At 47.6% G+C, this 17560-nt stretch overlaps 56 non-coding genes and 1 pseudogene across 56 annotated transcripts; all 57 read left to right on the forward strand.

Annotated features, from left to right (window-relative positions):
- Window positions 1–100: 100 nt before the first annotated feature.
- Window positions 101–219, forward strand: LOC145811457 (5S ribosomal RNA). The gene has a single exon (XR_014354998.1). It is a non-coding gene; the product is annotated as a 5S ribosomal RNA (ribosomal RNA).
- A 189-nt stretch (window positions 220–408) lies between these two features.
- LOC145811438 (5S ribosomal RNA) lies at window positions 409–527 on the forward strand. The gene has a single exon (XR_014354979.1). It is a non-coding gene; the product is annotated as a 5S ribosomal RNA (ribosomal RNA).
- A 189-nt stretch (window positions 528–716) lies between these two features.
- On the forward strand, window positions 717–835 carry LOC145809696 (5S ribosomal RNA). Its single transcript, XR_014353258.1, has one exon. It is a non-coding gene; the product is annotated as a 5S ribosomal RNA (ribosomal RNA).
- Window positions 836–1014: 179 nt separating this feature from the next.
- Window positions 1015–1133, forward strand: LOC145810974 (5S ribosomal RNA). Its single transcript, XR_014354525.1, has one exon. It is a non-coding gene; the product is annotated as a 5S ribosomal RNA (ribosomal RNA).
- Window positions 1134–1318: 185 nt separating this feature from the next.
- LOC145811118 (5S ribosomal RNA) lies at window positions 1319–1437 on the forward strand. The gene has a single exon (XR_014354669.1). It is a non-coding gene; the product is annotated as a 5S ribosomal RNA (ribosomal RNA).
- Window positions 1438–1626: 189 nt separating this feature from the next.
- On the forward strand, window positions 1627–1745 carry LOC145810612 (5S ribosomal RNA). The gene has a single exon (XR_014354173.1). It is a non-coding gene; the product is annotated as a 5S ribosomal RNA (ribosomal RNA).
- A 187-nt stretch (window positions 1746–1932) lies between these two features.
- On the forward strand, window positions 1933–2051 carry LOC145810802 (5S ribosomal RNA). The gene has a single exon (XR_014354357.1). It is a non-coding gene; the product is annotated as a 5S ribosomal RNA (ribosomal RNA).
- Window positions 2052–2240: 189 nt separating this feature from the next.
- LOC145811263 (5S ribosomal RNA) lies at window positions 2241–2359 on the forward strand. The gene has a single exon (XR_014354807.1). It is a non-coding gene; the product is annotated as a 5S ribosomal RNA (ribosomal RNA).
- Window positions 2360–2545: 186 nt separating this feature from the next.
- On the forward strand, window positions 2546–2664 carry LOC145811773 (5S ribosomal RNA). The gene has a single exon (XR_014355306.1). It is a non-coding gene; the product is annotated as a 5S ribosomal RNA (ribosomal RNA).
- Window positions 2665–2852: 188 nt separating this feature from the next.
- LOC145810144 (5S ribosomal RNA) lies at window positions 2853–2971 on the forward strand. The gene has a single exon (XR_014353710.1). It is a non-coding gene; the product is annotated as a 5S ribosomal RNA (ribosomal RNA).
- Window positions 2972–3159: 188 nt separating this feature from the next.
- On the forward strand, window positions 3160–3278 carry LOC145811927 (5S ribosomal RNA). Its single transcript, XR_014355457.1, has one exon. It is a non-coding gene; the product is annotated as a 5S ribosomal RNA (ribosomal RNA).
- Window positions 3279–3464: 186 nt separating this feature from the next.
- On the forward strand, window positions 3465–3583 carry LOC145810954 (5S ribosomal RNA). Its single transcript, XR_014354505.1, has one exon. It is a non-coding gene; the product is annotated as a 5S ribosomal RNA (ribosomal RNA).
- A 188-nt stretch (window positions 3584–3771) lies between these two features.
- Window positions 3772–3890, forward strand: LOC145811024 (5S ribosomal RNA). Its single transcript, XR_014354574.1, has one exon. It is a non-coding gene; the product is annotated as a 5S ribosomal RNA (ribosomal RNA).
- A 186-nt stretch (window positions 3891–4076) lies between these two features.
- Window positions 4077–4195, forward strand: LOC145810074 (5S ribosomal RNA). The gene has a single exon (XR_014353640.1). It is a non-coding gene; the product is annotated as a 5S ribosomal RNA (ribosomal RNA).
- Window positions 4196–4382: 187 nt separating this feature from the next.
- Window positions 4383–4501, forward strand: LOC145809541 (5S ribosomal RNA). The gene has a single exon (XR_014353102.1). It is a non-coding gene; the product is annotated as a 5S ribosomal RNA (ribosomal RNA).
- A 184-nt stretch (window positions 4502–4685) lies between these two features.
- On the forward strand, window positions 4686–4804 carry LOC145811373 (5S ribosomal RNA). Its single transcript, XR_014354916.1, has one exon. It is a non-coding gene; the product is annotated as a 5S ribosomal RNA (ribosomal RNA).
- A 188-nt stretch (window positions 4805–4992) lies between these two features.
- LOC145811381 (5S ribosomal RNA) lies at window positions 4993–5111 on the forward strand. Its single transcript, XR_014354923.1, has one exon. It is a non-coding gene; the product is annotated as a 5S ribosomal RNA (ribosomal RNA).
- A 189-nt stretch (window positions 5112–5300) lies between these two features.
- LOC145811129 (5S ribosomal RNA) lies at window positions 5301–5419 on the forward strand. Its single transcript, XR_014354680.1, has one exon. It is a non-coding gene; the product is annotated as a 5S ribosomal RNA (ribosomal RNA).
- A 187-nt stretch (window positions 5420–5606) lies between these two features.
- On the forward strand, window positions 5607–5725 carry LOC145812171 (5S ribosomal RNA). The gene has a single exon (XR_014355697.1). It is a non-coding gene; the product is annotated as a 5S ribosomal RNA (ribosomal RNA).
- A 188-nt stretch (window positions 5726–5913) lies between these two features.
- Window positions 5914–6032, forward strand: LOC145809654 (5S ribosomal RNA). The gene has a single exon (XR_014353215.1). It is a non-coding gene; the product is annotated as a 5S ribosomal RNA (ribosomal RNA).
- A 192-nt stretch (window positions 6033–6224) lies between these two features.
- LOC145811526 (5S ribosomal RNA) lies at window positions 6225–6343 on the forward strand. The gene has a single exon (XR_014355067.1). It is a non-coding gene; the product is annotated as a 5S ribosomal RNA (ribosomal RNA).
- Window positions 6344–6531: 188 nt separating this feature from the next.
- On the forward strand, window positions 6532–6650 carry LOC145812446 (5S ribosomal RNA). Its single transcript, XR_014355890.1, has one exon. It is a non-coding gene; the product is annotated as a 5S ribosomal RNA (ribosomal RNA).
- Window positions 6651–6838: 188 nt separating this feature from the next.
- Window positions 6839–6957, forward strand: LOC145811544 (5S ribosomal RNA). Its single transcript, XR_014355084.1, has one exon. It is a non-coding gene; the product is annotated as a 5S ribosomal RNA (ribosomal RNA).
- Window positions 6958–7146: 189 nt separating this feature from the next.
- LOC145810257 (5S ribosomal RNA) lies at window positions 7147–7265 on the forward strand. The gene has a single exon (XR_014353833.1). It is a non-coding gene; the product is annotated as a 5S ribosomal RNA (ribosomal RNA).
- A 188-nt stretch (window positions 7266–7453) lies between these two features.
- On the forward strand, window positions 7454–7572 carry LOC145810367 (5S ribosomal RNA). Its single transcript, XR_014353938.1, has one exon. It is a non-coding gene; the product is annotated as a 5S ribosomal RNA (ribosomal RNA).
- Window positions 7573–7761: 189 nt separating this feature from the next.
- LOC145811976 (5S ribosomal RNA) lies at window positions 7762–7880 on the forward strand. The gene has a single exon (XR_014355504.1). It is a non-coding gene; the product is annotated as a 5S ribosomal RNA (ribosomal RNA).
- A 187-nt stretch (window positions 7881–8067) lies between these two features.
- LOC145810746 (5S ribosomal RNA) lies at window positions 8068–8186 on the forward strand. The gene has a single exon (XR_014354302.1). It is a non-coding gene; the product is annotated as a 5S ribosomal RNA (ribosomal RNA).
- A 188-nt stretch (window positions 8187–8374) lies between these two features.
- Window positions 8375–8493, forward strand: LOC145810588 (5S ribosomal RNA). The gene has a single exon (XR_014354150.1). It is a non-coding gene; the product is annotated as a 5S ribosomal RNA (ribosomal RNA).
- A 186-nt stretch (window positions 8494–8679) lies between these two features.
- Window positions 8680–8798, forward strand: LOC145811376 (5S ribosomal RNA). The gene has a single exon (XR_014354919.1). It is a non-coding gene; the product is annotated as a 5S ribosomal RNA (ribosomal RNA).
- Window positions 8799–8986: 188 nt separating this feature from the next.
- LOC145809217 (5S ribosomal RNA) lies at window positions 8987–9105 on the forward strand. Its single transcript, XR_014352721.1, has one exon. It is a non-coding gene; the product is annotated as a 5S ribosomal RNA (ribosomal RNA).
- Window positions 9106–9293: 188 nt separating this feature from the next.
- LOC145811954 (5S ribosomal RNA) lies at window positions 9294–9412 on the forward strand. The gene has a single exon (XR_014355482.1). It is a non-coding gene; the product is annotated as a 5S ribosomal RNA (ribosomal RNA).
- Window positions 9413–9601: 189 nt separating this feature from the next.
- On the forward strand, window positions 9602–9720 carry LOC145811206 (5S ribosomal RNA). The gene has a single exon (XR_014354753.1). It is a non-coding gene; the product is annotated as a 5S ribosomal RNA (ribosomal RNA).
- A 186-nt stretch (window positions 9721–9906) lies between these two features.
- On the forward strand, window positions 9907–10025 carry LOC145811459 (5S ribosomal RNA). Its single transcript, XR_014355000.1, has one exon. It is a non-coding gene; the product is annotated as a 5S ribosomal RNA (ribosomal RNA).
- Window positions 10026–10211: 186 nt separating this feature from the next.
- On the forward strand, window positions 10212–10330 carry LOC145810757 (5S ribosomal RNA). Its single transcript, XR_014354313.1, has one exon. It is a non-coding gene; the product is annotated as a 5S ribosomal RNA (ribosomal RNA).
- Window positions 10331–10518: 188 nt separating this feature from the next.
- LOC145809825 (5S ribosomal RNA) lies at window positions 10519–10637 on the forward strand. The gene has a single exon (XR_014353392.1). It is a non-coding gene; the product is annotated as a 5S ribosomal RNA (ribosomal RNA).
- Window positions 10638–10824: 187 nt separating this feature from the next.
- On the forward strand, window positions 10825–10943 carry LOC145809581 (5S ribosomal RNA). Its single transcript, XR_014353142.1, has one exon. It is a non-coding gene; the product is annotated as a 5S ribosomal RNA (ribosomal RNA).
- Window positions 10944–11131: 188 nt separating this feature from the next.
- Window positions 11132–11250, forward strand: LOC145811321 (5S ribosomal RNA). The gene has a single exon (XR_014354865.1). It is a non-coding gene; the product is annotated as a 5S ribosomal RNA (ribosomal RNA).
- Window positions 11251–11439: 189 nt separating this feature from the next.
- LOC145812549 (5S ribosomal RNA) lies at window positions 11440–11558 on the forward strand. Its single transcript, XR_014355991.1, has one exon. It is a non-coding gene; the product is annotated as a 5S ribosomal RNA (ribosomal RNA).
- Window positions 11559–11744: 186 nt separating this feature from the next.
- Window positions 11745–11863, forward strand: LOC145810583 (5S ribosomal RNA). The gene has a single exon (XR_014354145.1). It is a non-coding gene; the product is annotated as a 5S ribosomal RNA (ribosomal RNA).
- Window positions 11864–12047: 184 nt separating this feature from the next.
- On the forward strand, window positions 12048–12166 carry LOC145810840 (5S ribosomal RNA). The gene has a single exon (XR_014354395.1). It is a non-coding gene; the product is annotated as a 5S ribosomal RNA (ribosomal RNA).
- Window positions 12167–12355: 189 nt separating this feature from the next.
- Window positions 12356–12474, forward strand: LOC145810887 (5S ribosomal RNA). Its single transcript, XR_014354441.1, has one exon. It is a non-coding gene; the product is annotated as a 5S ribosomal RNA (ribosomal RNA).
- Window positions 12475–12664: 190 nt separating this feature from the next.
- Window positions 12665–12783, forward strand: LOC145811175 (5S ribosomal RNA). Its single transcript, XR_014354724.1, has one exon. It is a non-coding gene; the product is annotated as a 5S ribosomal RNA (ribosomal RNA).
- Window positions 12784–12971: 188 nt separating this feature from the next.
- LOC145810107 (5S ribosomal RNA) lies at window positions 12972–13090 on the forward strand. The gene has a single exon (XR_014353673.1). It is a non-coding gene; the product is annotated as a 5S ribosomal RNA (ribosomal RNA).
- A 187-nt stretch (window positions 13091–13277) lies between these two features.
- On the forward strand, window positions 13278–13396 carry LOC145809495 (5S ribosomal RNA). Its single transcript, XR_014353054.1, has one exon. It is a non-coding gene; the product is annotated as a 5S ribosomal RNA (ribosomal RNA).
- Window positions 13397–13583: 187 nt separating this feature from the next.
- LOC145810497 (5S ribosomal RNA) lies at window positions 13584–13702 on the forward strand. The gene has a single exon (XR_014354063.1). It is a non-coding gene; the product is annotated as a 5S ribosomal RNA (ribosomal RNA).
- Window positions 13703–13891: 189 nt separating this feature from the next.
- LOC145809951 (5S ribosomal RNA) lies at window positions 13892–14010 on the forward strand. The gene has a single exon (XR_014353518.1). It is a non-coding gene; the product is annotated as a 5S ribosomal RNA (ribosomal RNA).
- Window positions 14011–14198: 188 nt separating this feature from the next.
- Window positions 14199–14317, forward strand: LOC145810886 (5S ribosomal RNA). The gene has a single exon (XR_014354440.1). It is a non-coding gene; the product is annotated as a 5S ribosomal RNA (ribosomal RNA).
- A 189-nt stretch (window positions 14318–14506) lies between these two features.
- LOC145812003 (5S ribosomal RNA) lies at window positions 14507–14625 on the forward strand. Its single transcript, XR_014355529.1, has one exon. It is a non-coding gene; the product is annotated as a 5S ribosomal RNA (ribosomal RNA).
- Window positions 14626–14814: 189 nt separating this feature from the next.
- Window positions 14815–14933, forward strand: LOC145811197 (5S ribosomal RNA). The gene has a single exon (XR_014354744.1). It is a non-coding gene; the product is annotated as a 5S ribosomal RNA (ribosomal RNA).
- Window positions 14934–15119: 186 nt separating this feature from the next.
- On the forward strand, window positions 15120–15238 carry LOC145809318 (5S ribosomal RNA). Its single transcript, XR_014352842.1, has one exon. It is a non-coding gene; the product is annotated as a 5S ribosomal RNA (ribosomal RNA).
- Window positions 15239–15426: 188 nt separating this feature from the next.
- On the forward strand, window positions 15427–15545 carry LOC145809623 (5S ribosomal RNA). Its single transcript, XR_014353184.1, has one exon. It is a non-coding gene; the product is annotated as a 5S ribosomal RNA (ribosomal RNA).
- Window positions 15546–15732: 187 nt separating this feature from the next.
- LOC145811596 (5S ribosomal RNA) lies at window positions 15733–15851 on the forward strand. The gene has a single exon (XR_014355135.1). It is a non-coding gene; the product is annotated as a 5S ribosomal RNA (ribosomal RNA).
- Window positions 15852–16034: 183 nt separating this feature from the next.
- LOC145812102 (5S ribosomal RNA) lies at window positions 16035–16153 on the forward strand. Its single transcript, XR_014355627.1, has one exon. It is a non-coding gene; the product is annotated as a 5S ribosomal RNA (ribosomal RNA).
- A 189-nt stretch (window positions 16154–16342) lies between these two features.
- On the forward strand, window positions 16343–16461 carry LOC145812334 (5S ribosomal RNA; annotated as a pseudogene).
- A 189-nt stretch (window positions 16462–16650) lies between these two features.
- LOC145809463 (5S ribosomal RNA) lies at window positions 16651–16769 on the forward strand. Its single transcript, XR_014353016.1, has one exon. It is a non-coding gene; the product is annotated as a 5S ribosomal RNA (ribosomal RNA).
- Window positions 16770–16957: 188 nt separating this feature from the next.
- Window positions 16958–17076, forward strand: LOC145810296 (5S ribosomal RNA). The gene has a single exon (XR_014353872.1). It is a non-coding gene; the product is annotated as a 5S ribosomal RNA (ribosomal RNA).
- A 188-nt stretch (window positions 17077–17264) lies between these two features.
- On the forward strand, window positions 17265–17383 carry LOC145809985 (5S ribosomal RNA). The gene has a single exon (XR_014353552.1). It is a non-coding gene; the product is annotated as a 5S ribosomal RNA (ribosomal RNA).
- Window positions 17384–17560: the final 177 nt, after the last annotated feature.

Raw genomic sequence — 17560 nt, forward strand, 5'->3', positions numbered from 1 at the left:
AACTTCTCCCTTTTAAACCATTTCCAGATTATCCTGTTCCATTCAATTTCATTTTTTTCCCCGTTTGCTGCTTAGAACAATAAAGTCGCGGTTAATCTTCGGGTGCGATCATGCCAGCACTAATGCACCGGATCCCATCAGAACTCCGCAGTTAAGCGTGCTTGGGCGATAGTAGTACTAGGATGGGTGACCCGCTAGGAAGTCCTCGTGTTGCACCCCTTTTTCCACCCTCCCTCCCCTTTTTATTTTTCCGCGGACAGCCTGTCCGATTTTTAGCCCATTCAATCGCCTTCGCCTCCTTTTCGACAAACTTCTCCCTTTTAAACCATTTCTAGATTATCCTGTTCCATTCAATTTCATTTTTTTCTACGTCTACTGCTTAAAACCATAAAGTCGCGGTTAATCTTTGCGTGCGATCATACCAGCACTAATACACCGGATCCCATCAGAACTCCGCAGTTAATCGTGCTTCGGCGAGAGTAGTACTAGGATGGGTGACCCCCTGGGAAGACCTCGTGTTGCACCCCTTTTTCCACCCCCCCACCACTTTTTTTTTTTTCCCGGACAGCCTGTCCGATTTTTAGCCCATTCTATCGCCTTCGCCTCCTTTTCGACAAACTTCTCCCTTTTAAACCATTTCCAGATTATCCTGTTCCATTCAATTTTATTTTTTTCCCCGTCTACTGCTTAAAACAATAAAGTCGCGGTTAATCTTCGGGTGCGATCATACCAGCACTAATGCACCGGAACCCATCCGAACTCCGCAGTTAAGCGTGCTTGGGCGAGAGTAGTACTACGATGGGTGACCCCCTGGGAAGTCCTCGTGTTGCACCCCTTTTTCTCGCCTTTTTTTTTTCCCCGGACAGCCTGTCCGATTTTTAGCCCATTCAATCGCCTGCGCCTCCTTTTCGACAAACTTCTCCCTTTTAAACCATTTCCAGATTATCATGTTCCATTCAATTTCATTTTTTTCCCTGTCTACTGCTTAAAACAACAAAGTCGCGGTTAATCTTCGGGTGCGATCATACCAGCACTAATGCACCGGATCCCATCATAACTCCGCAGTTAAGCGTGCTTGGGCGAGAGTAGTACTAGGATGGGTGACCCCCTAGGAAGTCCTCGTGTTGCACCCCTTTTTCCACCCTCTCTCCTTTTTTTTTTCCCCGGACAGCCTGCTCGATTTTAGCCCATTCAATCGCCTTCGCCTCCTTTTCAACAAACTTCTCTCTTTTAAACTATTTCCAGATTATCCTGTTCCATTCAATATCATTTTTTTCCCCGTCTACTGCTTAAAACAAAAAAGTCGCGGTTAATCTTCGGGTGCGATCATACCAGCACTAATGCACCGGATCCCATCAGAACTTCGCTGTTAAGCGTGCTTGGGCGAAAGTAGTACTAGGATGGGTGACCCCCTGGGAAGTCCTCGTGTTGCACCCCTTTTTCCAACCCCCCTCCCCTATTTTTTTTTCCCCCGACAGCCTGTCCGATTTTTAGCCCATTCAATCGCCTTCGCCTCCTTTTCGACAAACTTCTCCCTTTTAAACCATTTCCAGATTATCCTGTTCCGTTCAATTTCATTTTTTTCCCCGTCTACTGCTTAAAACAATAAAGTCGCGGTTAATCTTCGGGTGCGATCATGCCAGCACTAATGCACCGGATCCCATCAGAACTCCGCAGTTACGCGTGCTTGGGCGAGAGTAGTACTAGGATGGGTGACCCCCTGGGAAGTCCTCGTGTTGCACCCCTTTTTCCACCCCCCTCCCCTATTTTTTTTTCCCCCGACAGCCTGTCCGATTTTTAGCCCATTCAATCGCCTTCGCCTCCTTTTCGACAAACTTCTCCCTTTTAAACCATTTCCAGATTATCCTGTTCCATTCAATTTCATTTTTTCCTCGTCTACTGCTTAAAACAATAAAGTCGCGGTTAATCTTCGGGTGCGATCATAGCAGCACTAATGCACCGGATCCCATCAGAACTCCACAGTTAAGCGTGCTTGGGCGAGAGTAGTACTAGGATGGGTGACCCCCTGGGAAGCCCTCGTGTTGCACCCCTTTTTCCCCCCCCCCTCCACTTTTTTTTTTTTCCCGGACAGCCTGTCCGATTTTTAGCCCATTCAATCGCCTTCGCCTCCTTTTCGACAAACTTCTCCCTTTTAAACCATTTCCAGATTATCCTGTTCCATTCAATTTCATTTTTTTCCCCGTCTACTGCTAAAAACAATAAAGTCGCGGTTAATCTTCGGGGGCGATCATGCCAGCACTAATGCACCGGATCCCATCAGAACTCCGCAGTTAAGCGTGCTTGGGCGAGAGTAGTACTAGGAGGGGTGACCCCCTGGGAAATCCTCGTGTTGCATCCCTTTTTCCACCCCCTCCCATTTTTTTTTTCCCCGGACAGCCTTTCCGATTTTTAGCCCATTCAATCGCCTTCGCCTCCTTTTCGACAAACTTCTCCCTTTTAAACCATTTCCAGATTATCCTGTTCCATTCAATTTCATTTTTTTCCCCGTCTACTGCTTAAAACAATAAAGTCGCGGTTAGTTTTCGGGTGCGATCATACCAGCACTAATGCACCGGATCCCATCAGAACTCCGCAGTTAAGCGTCCTTGGGCGAGAGTAGTACTAGGATGGGTGACCCCCAAGGAAGTCCTCGTGTTCCACCCTTTTTTCCACCCCCCTCCCCTTTTTTTTTTTCCCCGGACAGCCTGTCCGATTTTTAGCCCATTCAATCGCCTTCGCCTCCTTTTCGACAAACTTCTCCCTTTTAAACCATTTCCAGATTATCCTGTTCCATTCAATTTCATTTTTTTCCCCGTCTACTGCTTAAAACAATAAAATCGTGGTTAATCTTCGGGTGCGATCATACCAGCACTAATGCACCGGATCCCGTCAGAACTCTGCAGTTAAGCGTGCTTGGGCGAGAGTAGTACTTTGATGGGTGACCCCCTGGGAAGTCCTCGTGTTGCACCCCTATTTCCATCCCCCCTCCCCTTTTTTTTTTCCCCGGACAGCCTGTTCGATTTTTAGCCCATTCAATCGCCTTCGCCTCCTTTTCGACAAACTTCTCCCTCTTAAACCATTTCCAGATTATCATGTTCCATTCAATTTCATTTTTTTCCCTGTCTACTGCTTAAAACAATAAAGTTGCGGTTAATCTTCGGGTGCGATCATACCAGGACTAATGCACCGGATCCCATCATAACTCCGCAGTTAAGCGTGCTTGGGCGAGAGTAGTACTAGGATGGGTGACCCCCGGGGTAGTCCTCGTGTTGCACCCCTTTTTCCACCCTCTCTCCTTTTTTTTTTCCCCGGACAGCCTGCTCGATTTATAGCCCATTCAATCGCCTTCGCCTCCTTTTCGACAAACTTCTCCCTTTTAGACCATTTCCAGATTATCCCATTCCATTCAATTTCATTTTTTTCCCCGTCTACTGCTTAAAACCATAAAGTCGCGGTTAATCTTTGGGTGCGATCATACCAGCACTAATGCACCGGATCCCATCAGAACTCCGCAGTTAAGCGTGCTTGGGGGAGAGTAGTACTAGGATGGGTGACCCACTGGGAAGTCCTCGTGTTGCACCCTTTTTTCCACCCCCCCTTCCCTTTTTTTTTTTCCCGGACAGCCTGTCCGATTTTTAGCCCATTCAATCGCCTTCGCCTCTTTTTCGACAAACTTCTCCCTTTTAAACCATTTCCAGATTATCCTGTTCCATTCAATTTCATTTTTTTCCCCGTCTACTGCTTAAAACAATAAAGTCGCGGTTAATCTTCGGGTGCGATCATGCCAGCACTAATGCACCGGATCCCATCATAACTCCGCAGTTAAGCGTGCTTGGGCGAGAGTAGTACTAGGATGGGTGACCCCCTGGGAAGTCCTCGTGTTGCACCCTTTTTTCCACCCCCCTTCACTTTTTTTTTTCCCGGACAGCCTGTCCGATTTTTAGCCCATTCAATCGCCTTCGCCTCCTTTTCGACAAACTTCTCCCTTTTAAACCATTTCCAGATTATCCTGTTCCATTCAATTTCATTTTTTTCCCCGTTTACTGCTAAAAAGAATAAAGTCGCGGTTAATCTTCGGTTGCGATCATGCCAGCACTAATGCACCGGATCCCATCAGAACTCCGCAGTTAAGCGTGCTTGGGCGAGAGTAGTACTAGGATGGGTGACCCCCTGGGAAGTCCTCGTGTTGCACCCCTTTTTCCACCCCCCCTCCCATTTTTTTTTCCCCGGACAGCCTCTCCGATTTTTAGCCCATTCAATCGCCTTCGCCTCCTTTTCGATAAACTTCTCCCTTTTAAACCATTTCCAGATTATCCTGTTCTATTCAATTTCATTTTTTTCCCCGTGTACTGCTTAAAACAATAAAGTCGCGGTTAATCTTCGGGTGCGATCATGCCAGCACTAATGCACCGGATCCCATCAGAACTCCGCAGTTAAGGGTGCTTGGGCGAGAGTAGTACTAGGATGGGTGACCCCCTGGGAAGTCCTCGTGTTGCACCCCTTTTTCCAACCTCCCTTTTTTTTTTTCCTCCGACAGCCTGTCCGATTTTTAGCCCATTCAATCGCCTTCGCCTCCTTTTCGACGAACTTCTCCCTTTTAAACCATTTCCAGATTATCCTGTTCTATTCAATTTCATTTTTTTCCCCGTCTACTGCTTAAAACAATAAAGTCGCGGTTAATCTTCCGGTGCGATCATGCCAGCACTAATGCACCGGATCCCATCAGAACTCCGCAGTTAAGCGTGCTTGGGCGAGAGTAGTACTAGGACGGTTGACCCCCTGGGAAGTCCTCGTGTTGCACCCCTTTTTCCATCCCCCCACCCATTTTTTTTTTCCCTGGACAGCCTCTCCGATTATTGGCCCATTCAATCGCCTTCGCCTCCTTTTCGACAAAATTCTCCCTTTTAAACCATTTCCAGATTATCCTGTTCCGTTCAATTTCATTTTTTTCCCCGTCTACTGCTTAAAACAATAAAGTCGCGGTTAATCTTCGGGTGCGATCATGCCAGCACTAATGCACCGGATCCCATCAGAACTCCGCAGTTTCGCGTGCTTGGGCGAGAGTAGTACTAGGATGGGTGACCCCCTGGGAAGTCCTCGTGTTGCACCCCTTTTTCCACCCCCCCTCCCCTATTTTTTTTTCCCCCGACAGCCTGTCCGATTTTTAACCCATTCAATCGCCTTCGCCTCCTTTTCGACAAACTTCTCCATTTTAAACCATTTCCAGATTATCCAGTTCTATTCAATTTCATTTTTTTCCCCGTCTACTGCTTAAAACCAAAAAGTCGCGGTTAATCTACGGGTGCGATCATACCAGCACTAATGCACCGGATCCCATCAGAACTCCGCAGTTAAGCGTGCTTGGGCGAGAGTAGTACTAGGATGGGTGACCCCCTCGGAAGCCCTCCTGTTGCACCCTTTTTTCCACCCCCCTCCCTTTTTTTTTTTCCCCGGACAGCCTGTCCGATTTTTAGCCCATTGAATCGCCTTCGCCTCCTTTTCGACAAATTTCTCTCTTTTAAACCATTTCCAGATTATCCTGTTCCGTTCAATTTCATTTTTTTCCCCGTCTACTGCTTAAAACAATAAAGTCGCGGTTAATCTTCGGGTGCGATCATGCCAACACTAATGCACCGGTTCCCATCAGAACTCCGCAGTTACGCGTGCTTGGGCGAGAGTAGTACTAGGATGGGTGACCCCCTGGGAAGTCCTCATGTTGCACCCCTTTTTCCACCCCCCCTCCCCTATTTTTTTTTCCCCCGACAACCTGTCCGATTTTTAGCCCATTCAATCGCCTTCGCCTCCTTTTCGACAAACTTCTCCCTTTTAAATCATTTCCAGATTTTCCTGTTCCATTCAATTTCATTTTTTCCCTGTCTACTGCTTAAAACAATAAAGTCGCGGTTAATCTTCGGGTGCGATCGTACCAGCACTAATGCACCGGATCCCATCAGAACTCCGCAGTTAAGCGTGCTTGGGCGAGAGTAGTACTAGGATGGGTGACCCCCTGGGAAGCCCTCGTGTTGCACCCCTTTTTCCACCCCCCCTCCGCTTTTTTTTTTTTTTTCCCGGACAGCCTGTTCGATTTTTAGCCCATTCAATCCCCTTCGCCTTCTTTTCGACAAACTTTTCCCTTTTAAACCATTTCCAGATTATCCGGTTCCATTCAATTTCATTTTTTTCCCCGTCTACTGCTTAAAACAATAAAGTCTCGGTTAGTTTTCGGGTGCGATCATACCAGCACTAATGCACTGGATCCCATGAGAACTCCGCAGTTAAGCGTGCTTGGGCGAGAGTAGTACTAGGATGGGTGACCCCCAGGCAAGTCCTCGTGTTGCACCCTTTTTTCCACCCCACTCCCCTTTTTTTTTTTCCCCGGACAACCTGTCCGATTTTTAGCCCATTCAATCGCCTTCGCCTCCTTTTCGACAAACTTCTCCCTTTTAAACCATTTCCAGATTATCCTGTTCCATTCAATTTCATTTTTTTCCCCGTCTACTGCTTAAAACAATAAAGTCGCGGTTAACCTTCGGGTGCGATCATACCAGCACTAATGCACCGGATCCCATCAGAACTCCGCAGTTAAGCGTGCTTGGGCGAGAGTAGTACTAGGATGGGTGACCCCCTGGGAAGTCCTCGTGTTGCACCCCTTTTTCCATCCCCCCTCTCCTTTTTTTTTTCCCCGGACAGCCTGTCCGATTTTTAGCCCATTCAATCGCCTTCGTCTCCTTTTCGACAAACTTCTCCCTTTTAAACCATTTCCAGATTATCCTGTTCCGTTCAATTTCATTTTTTTCCCCGTCTACTGCTTAAAACAATAAAGTCGCGGTTAATCTTCGGGTGCGATCATACCAGCACTAATGCACCAGATCCCATCATAACTCCGCAGTTAAGCATGCTTGGGCGAGAGTAGTACTAGGATGGGTGACCCCCTGGGAAGTCCTCGTGTTGCACCCCTTTTTCCACCCCCCCTCCCCTATTTTTTTTTCCCCCGACAGCCTGTCCGATTTTTAGCCCATTCAATCGCCTTCGCCTCCTTTTCGACAAACTTCTGCCTTTTAAACCATTTCCAGATTATCCTGTTCCATTCAATTTCATTTTTTTCCCCGTCTACCGCTTAAAACAACAAAGTCGCGGCTAATCTTCGGGTGCGATCATACCAGCACTAACGCACCGGATCCCTTCAGAACTCCGCAGTTAAGCGTGCTTGGGCGAGAGTAGTACTAGGATGGGTGACCCCCGGGGAAGTCCTCGTGTTGCACCCCTTTTTCCATCCCCCCTTCCCTTTTTTTTTTCCCCAGACAGCTTGTCCGATTTTTAGCCCATTCAATCGCCTTCGCCTCCTTTTCAACAACCTTCTCCCTTTTAAACCATTTCCAGATTATCCTGTTCCATTCAATTTCATTATTTTCCCCGTCTACTGCTTAAAATAATAAAGTCGCGGTTAATCTTCGGGTGCAATCATACCAGCACTAATGCACCGGATCCCATTAGAACTCCGCAGTTAAGCGTGCTTGGGCGAGAGTAGTACTAGGATGGGTGACCCCCTGGGAAGTCCTCATGTTGCACCCCTTTTTCCACGCCCCCTCCCCTATTTTTTTTTCCCTCGACAGCCTGTCCGATTTTTAGCCCATTCAATCGCCTTCGCCTCCTTTTCGACAAACTTCTCCCCTCTAAACCATTTCCAGATGATCCTGTTGCATTCAATTTCATTTTTTTCCCCGTCTACTGCTTAAAACAATAAAGTCGCGGTTAATCTTCGGATGCGATCATACCAGCACTAATGCACCGGATCCCATCAGAACTCCGCAGTTAAGCATGCTTTTGCGAGAGTAGTACTAGGATGGGTGACCCCCTGGGAAGCCCTCGTGTTGCACCCTTTTTTCCACCCCCCCTCCCTTTTTTTTTTTCCCCGGACAGCCTGTCCGATTTTTAGCCCATTCAATCGCCTTCGCCTCCTTTTCGAAAAACTTCTCCCTTTTAAACCATTTCCAGATTATCCTGTTCCATTCAATTTCATTTTTTCCCCGTCTACTACTTAAAACAATAAAGTCGCGGTTAATCTTCGGGTGCGATCATGCCTGCACTAATGCACCGGATCCCATCAGAACTCCGCAGTTACGCGTGCTTGGGCGAGAGTAGTACTAGGATGGGTGACCCCCTGGGAAGTCCTCGTGTTGCACCCCTTTTTCCACCCCCCCTCCGCTATTTTTTTTTCCCCCGACAGCCTGTCCGATTTTTAGCCCATTCAATCGCCTTCGCCTCCTTTTCGACAAACTTCTCCCATTTAAACCATTTCCAGATTTTCCTATTCCATTCAATTTCATTTTTTCCCCGTCTACTGCTTAAAACAATAAAGTCGCGGTTAATCTTCGGGTGCGATCATACCAGCACTAATGCACCGGATCCCATCAGAACTCCGCAGTTAAGCGTGCTTGGGCGAGAGTAGTACTAGGATGGGTGACCCCCTTGGAAGCCCTCGTGTGGCACCCCTTTTTCCACCCCCCCTCCATTTTTTTTTTCTCGGACAGCCTGTCCGATTTTTAGCCCATTCAGTCGCCTTCGCCTCCTTTTCGACAAACTTCTCCCTTTTAAACCATTTCCAGATTATCCTGTTCCATTCAATTTCATTTTTTTCCCCGTCTACTGCTAAAAACAATAAAGTCGCGGTTAATCCTCGGGTGCGATCATGCCAGCACCAATGCACCGGATCCCATCAGAACTGCGCAGTTAAGCGTGCCTGGGCGAGAGTAGTACTAGGATGGGTGACCCCCTGGGAAGTCCTCGTGTTGCACCCCTTTTTCCACCCCCCTCCCCCTTTTTTTTTTCCCCGGACAGCCTCTCCGATTTTTAGCCCATTCAATCGCCTTCGCCTCCTTTTCGACAAACTTCTCCCTTTTAAACCATTTCCAGATTATCCTGTTCCATTCAATTTCATTTTTTTCCCCGTCTACTGCTTAAAACAATAAAGTCGCGGTTAATCTTCGGGTGCGATCATACCAGCACTAATGCACCGGATCTCATCAGAACTCCGCAGTTAAGCGTGCTTGGGCGAGAGTAGTACTAGGATGGGTGACCCCCTGGGAAGTCCTCGTGTTGCACCCCTTTTTCCATCCCCCCTCTCATTTCTTTTTTTCCCCGGACAGCCTGTCTGATTTTTAGCCCATTCAATCGCCTTCGCCTCCTTTTCGACAAACTTCTCCCTTTTAAACCATTTCCAGATTATCATGTTCCATTCAATTTCATTTTTTTCCAGTCTACTGCTTAAAACAATAAAGTCGCGGTTAATCTTCGGGTGCGATCATACCAGCACTAATGCACCGGATCCCATCATAACTCCGCAGTTAAGCGTGATTGGGCGAGAATAGTACTAGGATAGGTGACCCCCTGGGAAGTCCTCGTGTTGCACCCCTTTTTCCACCCCCCCTCCCCTATTTTTTTTTCCCCCGACAGCCTGTCCGAAATTTAGCCCATTCAATCGCCTTCGCCTCCTTTTCGACAAACTTCTCCCTTTTAAACCATTTCCAGATTATCCTGTTCTATTCAATTTCATTTTTTTCCCCGTCTACTGCTTAAAAGAATAAAGTCGCGGTTAATCTTCCGGTGCGATCATGCCAGCACTAATGCACCGGATCCCATCAGCACTCCGCAGTTAAGCGTGCTTGGGCGAGAGTAGTACTTGGATGGGTGACCCCCTGGGAAGTCCTCGTGTTGCACCCTTTTTTCCACCCCCCTCCCTTTTTTTTTTCCCCGGACAGCTTCTCCGATTATTAGCCCATTCAATCGCCTTCGCCTCCTTTTCGACAAACTTCTCCCTTTTAAACCATTTCCAGATTATCCTGTTCCATTCAATTTCATTTTTTTCCCCGTCTACTGCTTAAAACAATAAAGTCGCGGTTAATCTTCGGGTGCGATCATACCAGTAATAATGCACCGGATCGCATCAGAACTCCGTAGTTAAGCGTGCTTGGGCGAGAGTAGTACTAGGATGGGTGATCCCCTGGGAAGTCCTCGTGTTGCACCCCTTTTTCCACCCCCCTCCCTTTTTTTTTTCCCCGGACAGCCTGTCCGATTTTTAGCCCATTCAATCGCGTTCGCCTCCTTTTCGACAAACTTCTCCCTTTTAAACCATTTCCAGATTATCCTGTTCCATTCAATTTCATTTTTTTCCCCATCTACTGCTTAAAACACTAAAGTCGCGGTTAATCTTCGGGTGGGATCATACCAGCACTAATGCACCGGATCCCATCAGAACTCCGCAGTTAAGCGTGCTTGGGCGAGAGTAGTACTAGGATGGGTGACCCCCTGGGAAGTCCTCATGTTGCACCCCTTTTTCCACCCCCCCTACCCTAATTTTTTTCCCCCGACAGCCTGTCCGATTTTTAGCCCATTCAATCGCCTTCGCCTCATTTTCGACAAACTTCTCCCTTTTAAACCATTTCCAGATTATCCTGTTCCATTCAATTTCATTTTTTTCCCCGTCTACTGCTTAAAACAATAAAGTCGCGGTTAATCTTCGGGTGCGATCATACCAGCACTAATGCACCGGATCCCATCAGAACTCCGCAGTTAAGCGTGCATGGGCGAGAGTAGTACTAGGATGGGGGACCCCCTGGGAAGCCCTCGTGTTGCACCCTTTTTTCCACCCCCCCTCCCATTTTTTTTTCCCCGGACAGCCTTTCCGATTTTTAGCCCATTCAATCGCCTTCGCCTCCTTTTCGACAAACTTCTCCCTTTTAAACCATTTCCCGATTATCCTGTTCCATTCAATTTCATTTTTTTCCCCGTCTACTGCTTAAAACAATAATGTCGCGGTTAATCTTCGGGTGCGATCATACCAGCACTAATGCACCGGATCCCATTAGAACTCCGCAGTTAAGCGTGCTTGGACGAGAGTAGTACTAGGATGGGTGACCCCCTGGGAAGTCCTCGTGTTGCACCCCTTTTTCCATCCCCCCTCTCCTTTTTTTTTTCCCCGGACAGCCTGTCCGATTTTTAGCCCATTCAATCGCCTTCGCCTCCTTTTCGACAAACTTCTCCCTTTTAAACCATTTCCAGATTATCATGTTCCATTCAATTTCATTTTTTTCCCCGTCTACTGCTTAAAACAATAAAGTCGCGGTTAATCTTCGGGTGCGATCATACCTGCACTAATGCACCGGATCCCATCATAACTCCGCAGTTAAGCGTGCTTGGGCGAGAGTAGTACAAGGATGGGTGACCCCCTGGGAAGTCCTCGTGTTGCACCCCTTTTTCCACCAACCCTCACCTTTTTATTTTTCCGCGGACAGCCTGTCCGATTTTTAGCCCATTCAATCGCCTTCGCCTCCTTTTCGACAAACTTCTCCCTTTTAAACCATTTCCAGATCATCCTGTTCCATTCAATTTCATTTTTTTCCCCGTCTACTGCTTAAAACTATAAAGTCGCGGTTAATCTTTGGGTGCGATCATACCAGCACTAATGCACCGGATCCCATCAGAACTCCGCAGTTAAGCGTGCTTGGGCGAGAGTAGTACTAGGATGGGTGACCCCCTGGGAAGTCCTCGTGTTGCACCCCTTTTTCCACCCCCCTTCACTTTTTTTTTTCCCGGACAGCCTGTCTGATTTTTAGCCCACTCAATCGCCTTCGCCTCCTTTTCGACAAACTTCTCTCTTTTAAACCATTTTCAGATTATCCTGTTCCATTCAATTTCATTTTTTTCCCCGTCTACTGCTAAAAACAAAAAAGTCGCGGTTAATCTTCGGGTGCGATCATGCCAGCACTAATGCACCGGATCCCTTCAGAACTCCGCAGTGAAGCGTGCTTGGGCGAGAGTAGTACTAGGATGGGTGACCCCCTGGGAAGTCCTCGTGTTGCACCCCTTTTTCCACCCCCCCTTTTTTTTTTTCCCCGGACAGCCTCTCCGATTATTAGCCCATTTAATAGCCTTCGCCTCCTTTTCGACAAACTTCTCCCTTTTAAACCATTTTCAGATTATCTTGTTCCATTCAATTTCATTTTTTTCCCCGTCTACTGCTTAAAACAATAAAGTCGCGGTTAATCTTCGGGAGCGATCATACCAGCACTAATGCACCAGATCCCATCAGAATTCCGCAGTTAAGCGTGCTTGGGCGAGAGTAGTACTAGGATGGGTGACCCCCTGGGAAGTCCTCGTGTTGCACCCCTTTTTCCACCCCCCTCCCCCTTTTTTTTTTTCCCCGGACAGCCTGTCCGATTTTTAGCCCATTCAATCGCGTTCGCCTCCTTTTCGACAAACTTCTCCCTTTTAAACCATTTCCAGATTTTCCTGTTCCATTCAATTTCATTTTTTTCCCCGTCTACTGCTTAAAACAACAAAGTCGCGGCCAATCTTCGGGTGCGATCATACCAGCACTAATGCACCGGATACCATCAGAACTCCGCAGTTAAGCGTGTTTGGGCGAGAGTAGTACTAGGATGGGTGACCCCCTGGGAAGTCCTCGTGTTGCACCCCTTTTTCCACCCCCCCTTCCCTTTTTTTTTTTCCCAGGACAGCCTGTCCGATTTTTAGCCCATTCAATCGCCTTCGCTTCCTTTTCGACAAACTTCTCCCTTTTAAACCATTTCCAGATTATCCTGTTCCATTCAATTTCATTTTTTTTCCCAGTCTACTGCTTAAAACAATAAAGTCGCGGTTAATCTTCTAGTGCGATCATACCAGCACTAATGCACCGGATCCCATCAGAACTCCTCAGTTAAGCGTGCTTGGGCGAGAGTAGTACTACGATGGGTGACCCCCTGGGAAGTCCTCGTGTTGCACCCCTTTTTCCACCCCCCTCCCCTATTTTTTTTTCCCCCGACAGCCTATCCGATTTTTAGCCCATTCAATCGCCTTCGCCTCCTTTTCGACAAACTTCTCCCTTTTAAACCATTTCCAGATTATCCTGTTCCATTCAATTTCATTTTTTTCCCCGTCTACTGCTTAAGACAATAAAGTCGCGGTTAATCTTTGGGTGCGATCATACCCGCACTAATGCACCGGATCCCATCAGAACTCCGCAGTTAAGCGTGCTTGGGCAAGAGTAGTACTAGGATGGGTGACCCCCTGGGAAGTCCTCGTGTTGCACCCCTTTTTCCACCCCTCTCCTCTCTTTTTTTTCACTGGACAGCCTGTCCGATTTTTACCCCATTCAATCGCGTCCGCCTCCTTTTCGACAAACTTCTACCTTTTAAACCATTTCCAGATTATCCAGTTCCATTCAATTTCATTTTTTTCCCCGTCTACTGCTTAAAACAACAAAGTCGCGGCTAATCTTCGGGTGCGATCATACCAGCACTAATGCACCGGATCCCATCAGAACTCCACAGTTAAGCGTGCTTGGGCGAGAGTAGTACTAGGATGGGTGACCCCCTGGGAAGTCCTCGTGTTGCACCCCTTTTTCTGGCCCCCTTCCCTTTTTTTTTTCCCCGGACGGCCTGTCCGATTTTTAGCCCATTCAATCGCGTTCGCCTCCTTTTCGACAAACTTCTCCCTTTTAAACCATTTCCAGATTATCCTGCTCCGTTCAATTTCATTTTTTTCCCCGTCTACTGGTTAAAACAATAAAGTCGCGGTTAATCTTCGGGCGCGATCATACCAGCACTAATGCACCGGATCCCATCAGAACTCCGCTGTTAAGCGTGCTTGGGCGAGAGTAGTACTAGGATGGGTGACCCCCTGGGAAGTCCACGTGTTGCACCCCTTTTTCCACCCCCCCTTCCCTTTTTTTTTTTCCCCGAACAGCCTGTCCGATTTTTAGCCCATTCAATCGCCTTCGCCTCCTTTTCGACAAACGTCTCCCTTTTAAACCATTTCCAGATTATCCTGTTCCATTCAATTTCATTTTTTTCCCCGTCTTCTTGTTAAAACAATAAAGTCGCGGTTAATCTTCGGGTGCGATCATACCAGCACTAATGCACCGGATCCCATCAGAACTCCGTAGTTAAGCGTGCTTGGGCGAAAGTAGTACTAGGATGGGTGACCCCCTGGGAAGCCCTCGTGTTGCACCCCTTTTTCCACCCCCCCTCCCCCTTTTTTTTTCCCCGGACAGCCTGTCCGATTTTTAGCCCATTCAATCGCCTTCGCCTCCTTTTCGACAAACTCCTCCCGTTTAAACCATTCCCAGATTATCCTGTTCCGTTCAATTTCATTTTTTTTCCCGTCTACTGCTTAAAACAATAAAGTCGCGGTTAATCTTCGGGTGCGATTATGCCAGCACTAATGCACCGGATCCCATCAGAACTCCGCAGTTACGCGTGCTTGGGCGAGAGTAGTACTAGGATGGGTGACCCCCTGGGAAGTCCTCGTGTTGCACCCCTTTTTCCACCCCCCCTCCCCTATTTTTTTTTCCCCCGACAGCCTGTCCGATTTTTAGCCCATTCAATCGCCTTCTCCCCCTTTTCGACAAACTTCTCCCTTTTAAGCCATTTCCAGATTATCCTGTTCCATTCAATTTCATTTTTTTCCCCGTCTACTGCTTAAAACAATAAAGTCGCGGTTAATCTTCGGGTGCGATCTTACCAGCACTAATGCACCGGATCCCATCAGAACTCCGCAGTTAAGCGTTCTTGGGCGGGAGTAGTACTAGGATGTGTGACCCCCTGGGATGTCCTCGTGTTGCACCCCTTTTTCCACCCCCCCTCCCCTTTTTTTTTTTCCCCGGACAGCCTGTCCGATTTTAGGCCCATTCAATCGCCTTCGCCTCCTTTTCGACAAACTTCTCCCTTTTAAACCATTTCCAGATTATCCTGTTCCGTTCAATTTCATTTTTTTCCCTGTCTACTGCTTAAAACAATAAAGTCGCGGTTAATCTTCGGGTGCGATCATACCAGCACTAATGCACCGGATCCCATCAGAACTCCGCTGTTAAGCGTGCTTGGGCGAGTGTAGTACTAGGATGGGTGACCCCCTGGGAAATCCTCGTGTTGCACCAGTTTTTCCACCCCCTCCCCTTTTTTTTTTCCCCGGACAGCCTGTCCGATTTTTAGCCCATTCAATCACCTTCGCCTCATTTTCGACAAACTTCTCCCTTTTAAACCATTTCCAGATTATCCTGTTCCATTCAATTTCATTTCTTTCCGCGTCTATTGCTAAAAACAATAAAGTCGCGGTTAATCTTCGGGTGCGATCATGCCAGCACTAATGCACCGGATCCCATCAGAACTCCGCAGTTAAGCGTGCTTGGGCGAGAGTAGTACTAGGATGGGTGACCCCCTGGGAAGTCCTCGTGTTGCACCCCTTTTTCCACCCCCCTCCCCTTTTTTTTTTTCCTCGGACAGGCTGTCCGATTTTTAGCCCATTCAATCGCCTTCGCCTCCTTTTCGACAAACTTCTCCCTTTTAAACCATTTCCAGATTATCCTGTTCCATTCAATTTCATTTTTTTCCCCGTCTACTGCTTAAAACAATAAAGTCGCGGTTAATCTTTGGGTGCGATCATACCAGCACTAATGCACCGGATCCCATCAGAACTCCGCAGTTAAGCGTGCTTGGGCGGGAGTAGTACTAGGATGGGTGACCCCCTGGGAAGTCCTCGTGTTGCAACCCTTTTTCTATCCCCCGTCCCCTTTTTTTTTTCCCCCGGACAGCCTGTCCGATTTTTAGCGCATTCAATTGCCTTCGCCTCCTTTTCGACAAACTTCTCCCTTTTAAACCATTTCCAGATTATCCTGTTCCATTCAATTTCATTTTTTCCCCGTCTACTGCTTAAAACAATAAATCGCGGTTAATCTTCGGGTGCGATCATACCAGCACTAATGCACCGGATCCCATCAGAACTCCACAATTAAGCATGCTTGGGCGAGAGTAGTACTAGGATGGGTGACCCCCTGGGAAGTCCTCGTGTTGCAGCCCTTTTTCCACCCCCCCTTTTTTTTTTCCCCGGACAGCCTGTCCGATTTTGAGCCCATTCAATCGCCTTCGCCTCCTTTTCGACAAACTTCTCCCTTTTAAACCATTTCCTGATTATCCTGTTCCATTCAATTTCATTTTTTTCCCTGTCTACTGCTTAAAACAATAAAGTCGCGGTTAATCTTCGGGTGCGATCATACCAGCACTAATGCAATGGATCCCATCAGAACTCCGCAGTTAAGTGTGCATGGGGGAGAGTAGTACTAGGATGGGTGACCCCCAGGGAAGTCCTCGTGTTGCACCTCTTTTTCCACCGCCCTCCCCTTTTTTCTTTTTCCCCGGACAGCCTGTCCTATTTTTAGCCCATTCAATCGCCTTTGCCTCCTTTTCGACAAACTTCTCCCTTTTAAACCCTTTCCATATTATCCTGTTCCATTCAATTTCATTTTTTTCCCCGTCTACTGCTTAAAACAAAAAAGTCGCGGTTAATCTTCGGGTGCGATCGTACCAACACTAATGGACAGGATCCCATCAGAACTACGCAGTTAAGCGTGCTTGGGCGAGAGTAGTACTAGGATGGGTGACCCCCTCGGAAGTCCTTGTGTTGCACTCCTTTTTCCACCCCCCCTCCCCTTTTTTTTTTTCCCCGGACTGCCTGTCCGATTTTTAGCCCATTCAATCGCCTTCGCCTCCTTTTCCACAAACTTCTCCCTTTTAAACCATTTCCAGGTTATCCTGTTCCATTAAATTTCATTTTTTTCCCCGTCTACTGCTTAAAACAATAAAGTCGCGGTTAATCTTCGGGTGCGATCTTACCAGCACTAATGCACCGGATCCCATCAGAACTCCGCAGTTAAGCGTGCTTGGGCGAGAGTAGTACTAGGATGGGTGACCCCCTGGGAAGTCCTCGTGTTGCACCCCATTTTCCACCCTCCCTCCCCTTTTTTCTTTTCCCCAGACAGGCTGTCCGATTTTTAGCCCATTCAATCGCCTTCGCCTCCTTTTCGACAAACTTCTCCCTTTTAAACCATTTCCAGATTATCCTGTTCCATTCAATTTCATTTTTTCCCTGTCTACTGCTTAAAACAATAAAGTCGCGGTTAATTTTCGGGTGCGATCATACCAGCACTAATGCACCGGATCCCATCAGAACTCCGCAGTTAAGCGTGCTTGGGCGAGAGTAGTACTAGGACGGTTGACCCCCTGGGAAGTCCTCGTGTTGCACCCCTTTTTCCACCCCCCCTCCCCTTTTTTTTTTCCCCGAACAGCCTGTCCGATTTTTAGCCCATTCAATCGCCTTCGCCTCCTTTTCGACAAACTTCTCCCTTTTAAACCATTTCCAGATTATGCTGTTCCATTCAATTTCATTTTTCTCCCCGTCTACTGCTTAAAACAATAAAGTCGCGGTTAATCTTCGGGTGCGATCATACCAGCACTAATGCACCGGATCCCATCAGAACTCCGCAGTTAAGCGTGCTTGGGCGAGAGTAGTACTAGGATGGGTGACCCCCGGGGAAGTGCTCGTGTTGCACCCCTTTTTCCACCCCCCCTCCCCCTTTTTTTTTTCCCCGGACAGCCTGTCCGATTTTTAGCCCATTCAATCGCCTTCGCCTCATTTTCGACAAACTTCTCCCTTTTAAACCATTTTCAGATTATCCTGTTCCATTCAATTTCATTTTTTTCCCCGTCTACTGCTTAAAATAATAAAGTCG

Source organism: Camellia sinensis, chromosome 14, assembly GCF_055761805.1.
Source record: "Camellia sinensis isolate YWXY chromosome 14, ASM5576180v1, whole genome shotgun sequence".
In the NCBI taxonomy this organism is placed as follows: domain Eukaryota; kingdom Viridiplantae; phylum Streptophyta; class Magnoliopsida; order Ericales; family Theaceae; genus Camellia; species Camellia sinensis.